General features: G+C 32.3%; 1 pseudogene; it reads right to left on the minus strand.

Annotated features, from left to right (window-relative positions):
- Window positions 1-6,889: 6,889 nt before the first annotated feature.
- LOC139899766 (heat shock cognate 70 kDa protein 2-like) lies at window positions 6,890-8,316 on the minus strand (annotated as a pseudogene).
- Between the last annotated feature and the right edge of the window lie 1,215 nt (window positions 8,317-9,531).

The raw sequence follows: 9,531 nt of genomic DNA on the forward strand, positions 1-9,531 counted from the left end.
TCCCAATCGAATAATCTTAATCCCATCGATTGTTTTATGCCCTTAGAATCCAGATTTCAAATCGGGGTTTACACAGTTAATGGAGATAAAACATTCGATACACTCTTTTCCACTAATCTAGCACTCAAATTCGAAATCTATTTCACCCTTAACGATTTTGGTTTCATCATATATATATATATATATATATATATATATATATATATATATATATATATATATATATATATACACTAGTTTAATGAGCCCGTGTGTTGCACGATACTGTATAAATTAGTTTCGATAATGTTAGTATTGTTACTGATTAAATGTATAATACACTTACAATGAAAAACTTCTTTATTATTGATAATTTGAGCATGAAATAATACAACAAACAATAGTTCTCATTCATTGTTGCACAGTTTCTTGAACATATAGTGATACATTTATGATACCGTTCATTAAAATACGTATCCGAAAATGTCAAAAAAAAATTATATACACTAAGATTATTAAATATCATATTTTGTAGCTAATATAGATATCTAATTATTTATTTAAATTATGTTATATATCTTAATTTTATATAAAGTTTATATTCGTTTATAATGTCTCACAATTTCTTAAACATATAATAATATGATTATGAACACGTTCGTTAAAATACGTATTCGTAAATATCAAAAAGTTTGTTATACTTTAAGTTCATTTATTAAATATCATATATTGTATTTAATATAGATATTTAAATGTTTATTTAAATGAAGTTATTATTGAAGGTATTTCGTATGCCCCAGAGACATATTTAATTAATGTGGCTAATATGTTATGATCCAAGTCAGGTCATACCCAATAACAAGCTTACCGACACCTTAAACGTATTTGAGCTTAACGATTGGATCATTAAGTAAATACGCGACACTTGGATTTTAGAAAATCGGTTTTCTAAAATATTATCACTTGAGATAAATTATTTGGATAATTATATATAATTGTTTATAGGTTTAAATAATTATATTGTGTTACATTTTATAAAAGGTTTATAAAGTATATAAGTAACTAAACAATGCATATGTTTTATAAAAAGTTTTATATATATTACATCAAGTTTTATATAAATATTCTTGTTATAAAATAATGGCATGGATGGGCAGTTTTTGGGACTCCAAGACAAGTCCCATGCTTGTTTATTCTTGTTACTTTTGATACAAATATTCTCAAGTGCATGATTAACAAAAGGACCAAGGCTTGACTCCTTTTCTCAAGAGTGTATACTAGACTTTCAAAGCAAAAAAAAAAAAAAAAAAACTGCACAGAATTGTTGCTGTGTAACATCCCGTTTTCCCGTACATATCGAAAGGTACTTACTTAATCATTTGTACGTTTATAACTCGTTAGCTTATACGTAAATGTATGAATATATGTGTAGATATATATATATATACATATATGTATACTTGATAATGTGTGCATGTATAAGTTTAAACATGGGTTTGGTTAGCGTTAAGTCTTGTGAGACTATTGTTGAAGGCTAGGTGAATATAGGAAGCGGGTTTGGAATGTACAAATTAAATAAAATCGAAAATTGTTTAAGTTGGTCGAGCTGTTCAGATACAGCCTTAGGTCGCGCCGCGACAATTGGGTCCGCGCTGGGGCATATCAAGCAAATCTGGATCAAAAGTTGGGTTAAAAGGGGTTGTTTTTCCTTCGATACATCGCGCCGCGACATTTGGGCCGCGCCGCAGCAAATCTGCTGGACAGATTCCAGTTTTAGCTCAAATTAAATGACTTTAGGGGGCAAAGTGGTAATTTGGCGTATAAATCTGATCGGAGCATTAAATCCCAACCACTTATCCATTTCATTTAATTTCTTTTCTCTTTTCTTTCCAATTTCTCTCCTAAAACTTAAAACCCATTTAGATTAAAAGTGAGATTTGAGAGTGAAGGATTGAGGGTTGATCTTTGGAGCAAGAATTAAAGTTGTTCCTTGTGTCTCTAGCTACGCGTTGGTAGTCTCGGTAAGTTCTAACCTTATGATTTAAGTTTTAATTGGTTAATGGCTAGGGTTTTGGTTACTAGAGATTTGTATGACCCATTTGAGGGTAAAATGGGTGAGTTTGGGTTGTGTTGTTGTAATAAAACCCTAATAGCCACAATCTAGGGTTTTGGCATTATGATTTGAGGTTGTAAGTGTTAATTGGTGTTGTTAGTCACTAATGCACTTTAAGATTAATGAAAGAAGTGTTAATGGGTAAGTTTGACTTGATTGTGAGTCTATGTAATATAAAATGGGTCAAAATGTACTAGTTGACCTAATTAGATGAAATGGGTATGGATTACCCTAAGTTTTGTGTTAATTGAAGTTAATAGACTTTAATTCACTAGTCTTAGTGATTAAAGTCGAGTCTTGGCCATTTATGGGCGGTTGTGAGTAGTTGAGTCATTTAATACAAATTGGGACATTAAATGCTCAAGTGGGAGTATTGTGGTTAATCCCACTAGTTGTGAAATTGAATGTGCACTTAATGATTTAGGTACATTGCGTTGAAGCTCGGAAGTGCTAAATCATCATCCTTGTGACAAGGTGAGTGGAGTAATTATACGTATGTGTATATGACGTATTTATTTGTAGGTGTTATGGTGTTAACCATCGAGCCGTAGTGCCATAACATGTGTGCGATAAGATGTGAATCACGAGCCGGTAGCATTGAGTGTGAACCACGAGCCGGTAGCACTATAAACTAAGATGTGAACCACGAGCCGGTAGCATCGAGTGTGTGAAACGACCCGTCCTAATCCATCTGGACGAAGTCATCAACATTTGATCCCAGAGCGATGCTCGACTCCAAGTAATGTCCTTAAAATGAGCAAATGTACAGCGGAAGATTTCTTTCATACCTGAGAATAAACATGCTTTCAAGTGTCAACCAAAAGGTTGGCGAGTTCATTAGTTTAACATAAATAATCATTTTATAATTTTAATAGACCACAAGATTTCATATTTCTATTTCTCATAAACATACGTCCCATACATAGAGACAAAAATATCATTCATATGGATTGAACACCTGGTAACCGACATTCACAAAATACATATAAGAATATCCCCATCATTCCGGGATCCTCCATCGGACATGATATAAATTTCGAAGTACTAAAGCATCCGGTACTTTGGATGGGGCTTGTTGGGCCCGATAGATCTATCTTTAGAGTTCGCGTCAATTAGGGTGTCTGTTCCCTAATTCTTAGATTACCAGACTTAATAAAAAGGGGCATATTCGATTTTGATCATTCAACCATATAATGTAGTTTCGATTACTTGTGTCTATTTCGTAAAACATTTATAAAAGCGCATGCATTCTCAGTCCCAAAAATATATATTGCAAAATCATTTAAAAAGGGAGTAATGAAACTCACACATATAAATATTGCAAAACAGCTATTAAAACATTGCATTTATTCTCAGCCCAAAAATGTAATAAGTAAAAAGGGAAAATGAAACTCACCATACTGTATTTTGTAGTAAAAATACATATGACGACATTGAACAACTAAACAATGCAGGGTTGGCTTCGGATTCACGAACCTATATCATTTGTTTATATGTTAACACACATAATCACATAATTCCTTCTACTAATTATATAATATTTATATATTAATTGTTGCTGTTATATAAGTAAATTCCTATTAAATTATATGTACTTTATTCATATATTATATCTTTAGTTATATGTTATATATATTTATTTTGTAAAATAATTAATATTTATACATATAGTTATATTAATCTATATATTTTGTATTTGGTATTATAATAAAAATTAATAATTGGTTATATGTAGTATTTATATAATTAATGTTAATATGATTAATATAAAATTTCATGTAATATTATTATAAGTATATAATATTTATTTGTTATATAAAAATAATATTAATTATGATAAAAATCATGATAATTCTAGTAATAATAATAATGATAAAATTAATAATAATGATAAAAATAAAAATGATAATAATTTTAATAAAAATGATAATTTTAAATAAAAATGATAACTTTACTAATAATGATATTTTTAGTAATACTTGTATCTTTTAATAAAAATGATAATTTTCAAATAATAATATATATATATATTTTTAATAATTGTAATAATAATATTTATATAATAATAATACTAGTAATCCTACTAATATCAATAATAGGAATAATAATCATAAAAAAAAAATAAACATAATAATAATAATAATTGTAGAGTACAACCTTTGAAGAGACAAGCCTAAAAAAAAACGCCTTTGCCTAGGCTCGAACTCGCGACCTCTCGGTTAAGCACAACAATACAAACCACTGAACCGTCTCTTATTTTCTGATTTTCTTCCTAGTTAAATTCTATATAACCCGTATGATATCTTATCTTCTTTCTTTTTAAACCCAATTAACCTAATCCATCTTGATCTATTGTGGTATAATTTTCATAATCATTCAATCATCACTTAATATTATTCACCATCATAATCATCCTTCATAATGATCATAATCATCATCATCTACGTTATTTTTCATCATCATCATCGTTAGTATGCATCAATCCGTAATCATCATCATTTATAACATCATCGTTCATGTATCATAATCATTATCTTCATGTACCGAACTCTTGTATCATCATTTAACCACCAACACCATTGATTCACAGTTAAAGAAAAAGAAGACGTTCGGCCCAAATCACATGTTCCTAATCTCGGCCCGCTAGAAATACCCATAAACACAATATAATTCGGCCCACAATGAAAATCAGTTTAAGGAGCCCATTTAACCTACAAGATTTACGGTTTAGAGAAGAAGAACAAAAATATCAGTAGCAGTAATAATACATTCGATGGTGGTTAAAGAATTTAGAATCCAAGAATAACAGTTCCAGTCGGTCCCTCCACTGGTTTTTATTCGAGTATGATGTCCTACCCTCAATCAATCTAATTAACTTTAATCATGTTTCTTTACTTCATTTATATTAATACTTCGTACCTCATAAATCTGTGATCATAGCAGAGCTTAAAAGTGTTACTTGAATGAGGTACAATAACCATTTATATGGCGTACCAGCTGTAGCAATTTCTATCATTCTTCATTCTTTATTTTTGTAAGAATCGAAAAGGTCTTGCAGTAGTAGCACAGTAGCGTGCTATGGGTTATATCGAGGCTTGGTTTGCGGTTCAAAATAGAGAGAACGTGCAGCAAGAAGGAATTGCAACAATGGTGGTGAACATGGGTTTAATCAGGAGAGAGAGGAAGAGAGAGAAAGTGAGAGGAGGTGAGTATGGAGGTGGTTCTTGGGTTGATTAACTCGACAAGATCGTGAAGTATATTCAGCGGTTTGTGGCAGAAATGGAGTAGCCGAAAATGAAACAAGAATAGAAGAGAAATAAAGAGTAAGATGGTTGATCATGTTTATCTCCGAAAATGTAAAATTAGAGAGAGTGTTGGTGGTTAATTTAGTTAATGGTGATAGTGTACTTTGATAGTTTGAGTAATAATGTTGGGAAACCAATCCTAAGGTGGAAGTGGTGATGTGTAACGTGGTGAAGATGGTCTCGGTTGTGGTGGCAATATGGGTGATGATTGTGAAGGTGTTAATCCTGGTGGCCTCGGTTGATGATGATGTAGGTGATTGAGAGTGTGGTTCACGAAAAAGAAAACAAGAAATAAGAATGTTGGTCGAGTAGTTGATGATGATGGGAGTATTCGTATGAGTGAAGCAAGCATTAAGGCTCAATAAATTATTGTTTTATCATTAAGCAGGGTCGACATTTAGAATCAAGTCCAAGAGGAAAGGACTTTTTTGCTCAGTTGGTCCCTCTATTATACCCCAAATCGCTAGTTTGGTCCCTCGGTTTTTAATTTGGCAATCAGCGGCCCTGAGTTATTTTGATTTTGCAATTGGCGTCCCTCCGTCAAATTTCTGTTAAAAATGTCCGTTAACCTGGTCATGTGCAATGCATGTGAGGGTAAAATCGTCTTTTTACTAAGACAAGGGACCACCGGCGCAAAACTAAAAGTGAGGGACCACTGGCGCAAAAATAAAAACATAGAATTTTTCTCTTTTTTTTTCTTTTTTTTCTGTTCTTTTTTCTTTTCTTTTTTTTTCTCTTTTTTTTAAATTTGTTTCCTTTTTTTTTTTCTTTTTTTTAACTTTATTATTGTATCGCAAAACTAAAAGTGATCGGACCATTTATCATCCCACTTTGTATAGGATTGTAAATCCGTGCCAAGAGCGGAAGTTGAATTTGCACCCATTCTAGAAAAGGTTTCCACATGGAAGGTGTCAGCTTCTAAGGTAACGGGTACCACTGAGCTACTAGCTCATTGACATGAACCGTAAACTTCATTGTTACGACATTACGTTGTGGGTACTTGAATACTGACTAATCTAAAACTACGATTACAATCTACGGTTACAGGTATGTTCTTCGAACATAAACCCTACAAAAACCATTGTCCATCGTTTCAGTTTAGCTAACGATAGTAGACTTATTTAACAACCATGTCGAGATCATTATCTTGATATGGGTTATTTACAATAACGGACCAGGATGTTAAAAACATTAAGTCCTTAACCGTTCATCCCTTGCAATCAGACACGTGTTCAGTCCATGTGACAAATACATGTTCGATCACAACTCTACCCTTTCTTGGACGTTTAGTAGTTGCGGATGACGAGCCAATGGGTAATCTTCTTCCATTCCACAAAATGTGCGTTCATTGTCTTCAGTTATCATATTATGTAGGGCAAATGGACCGAAATGGTAACCTAAGTTACCCAATTTGGTACAGGAATATGGAATTCAATCTCAATCCTAAGAGCCCTCTGTTTGCAAGAATCAGAAAAATCAAATCAAATGCAGCTCAAAACATGACAAAAATCTGACCAACGGGAGCTTGCGGTAAGGGAAAACAGTACTTACGAAGTAATCTGTTTTCGGAAATTCTCTCGCTCTCCCCTTCATAGACTTTGATACGTGCGATCATACCTTCATCAAAAAACCATGAATAACTCCTCTTCATGGATGCTGGTATACGGGTTTCTTGGGGATAACAACACTCATTCTTCCCTCCGTGATTTCGATTCCAAGTGATCGAGGTGTAACCTGACAGAGTACAAGATTTTCAACATCCCGAGTCCCGTGCCCAGTTAGTTTAGCAGCCAACAAAGCTGCACCATGGGCCACGGCCTCATCAGCGTTAAGGGTCCTACACAATGACTCTCGCTCAAAAAATTCCATGAGCATGTTTTGAATTTTGGGAATCCGAGTGGAACCACCAACTATGACGACATCATCCACATCCTTCTTATCCAGTTTCCCATCCCTCAGACATTTATCCACAAGCTCGATACACCTTTCAAAGTAGTTCATGTTTAAATGTTCAAACTTAGCCCGTGTAATATTAATCGAAAAGTCTTCTCCTTGATACAACGCGTCAATGTTAATTGATACTTGAGTTGTTGAGGACAACTCTGTTTTTGCCTGCTCACAGTAAGATTTGAGCCTTCCCATGGCCCTTGTATCATGAGTGACGTCTTTCCCTTTGTTCTTCAACTTCTGAACGCAATAGTCAACCATTTCCCTGTCCAAGTCTTCTCCACCCAAGTGGGTGTCACCAGCGACTGCTTTAACTTTTATACTACCGTCTTTGCAAATAGTCAGAAGGGACACATCACATGTCCCCCCGCCTAGATCAAATATCAAGGCAATTTTATCTCTAGTGTTGTTTCTTCTGTCAAGCCCGTAGGCGATTGCAGCTGCGGTAGGTTCATTTAAAAGCTGCAGAACGTTGAGCCCCGCCATCTTCCCAGCATCCATGGTCGCTTCTCTTTGACTGTCACTGAAATACGCCGGGACAGTGATGACAGCATCAGTCACGGTTCTTCCAAGGAACATTTCAGCACAGTCTCTCAAATACTTTAAAATAAAGGAAGAAATGTGCTCAGCTGAATATTCAGTACAGCCATCAACAAGAATCATAGGCTTATCGCGCTTTCCTTGGATTACTTTAAATGGAAACGACTTCATTTCTTCTTGAATTTTAGCGTCACTAAATCTGGCACCAATCAATCTCTTGAAATCTGAAAAAATATGACCATAAGATGTTACAAAACTGACTTTCAATACACATATATAACAGGTTAAATATAATAAATATAATGCTTTAGAACTTTTCATAAATTATATGTAATTTGGTGATCTATTAATTAAAATATGAAACCTTTCAACAAATATGAAACAAGTTTATTCACCTTTGTGGGCAGCTCCATGTACAAATGGTCCGATCATTTCTCAAACCACCGTTATGATATTCCGATGTATATAGTAAAAGAAAAAAAGTTTAAAAAAAGAAAAAAAAAAGAAAAAAAAAGAAAAAATTAAAGAAAAAAAAAAGAAAAACAAGAACAGAAAAAAAGAAAAGAAAAAAAAGAGAAAAATCCTATGTTTTTATTTATGTACAAAAGTGTAATTCGAGTTAAGTTTGTTGTATTATTTCGATACAAAAAAAAAGTTAAAAAAAAAGAAAAAAAAAGGAAACAAATTTAAAAAAAAGAGAAAAAAAAAGAAAAGAAAAAAGAACAGAAAAAAAAGAAGAAAAAAAGAGAAAAAATTCTATGTTTTTATTTTTGCGCCAGTGGTCCCTCACTTTTAGTTTTGCGCCAGTGGTCCCTTGTCTTAGTAAAAAGACGATTTTACCCTCACATGCATTGCACATGACCAGGTTAACGGACATTTTTAACAGAAATTTGACGGAGGGACGCCAATTGCAAAATCAAAATAACTCAGGGACGCTGATTGCCAAATTAAAAACCGAGGGACCAAACTAGCGATTTGGGGTATAATAGAGGGACCAACTGAGCAAAAAAGTCAGAGGAAAGAAACAAAACGAAATTTAAAGCAGATTATATTTTCAATTAAATGGTACAATCTGATTGAGATGGGTAACAAAATTCGTACACTTTATTGATATAGGGTTTCTAATGAATTGAGACAGAAAACAAACTTTAAGAAAGTTGATTGAGATGGAAAACAGAATTGGAATCTATTGTACAATTTGAAACAGAGAATGAAGAAATTTAGAGCAGATATGTATATTTTATTTTGTAATTAATTCGCGTAATTCAAAGGTTTTCATATCAGATAAATGATTTAACTGTGACCTAGATGTATAACAGAATACTCATTATTTGTATATATATATATATATATATAATAGTAGTATATATAAATATATGTATATGTATATTACATATATAAGAAAACATAATAATAATAATAATACTAAATAGAAGTAATAATGCTAGTAATATCAATAATACTAATAATTAATATTTATCCATATCAATTTTATAATAAAAGTAACATTTATATTTTAATTTGAACTTAAATTTAATATACTAATATCATACCTTATTATTTGTGATATAGTTACTAAGTATATAATATGTTTTATAATAACATATCTTGAATATATATATATATATATATATATATATATATATA

Source organism: Rutidosis leptorrhynchoides, chromosome 1 (assembly GCF_046630445.1).
Source record: "Rutidosis leptorrhynchoides isolate AG116_Rl617_1_P2 chromosome 1, CSIRO_AGI_Rlap_v1, whole genome shotgun sequence".
Lineage (NCBI taxonomy): Eukaryota > Viridiplantae > Streptophyta > Magnoliopsida > Asterales > Asteraceae > Rutidosis > Rutidosis leptorrhynchoides.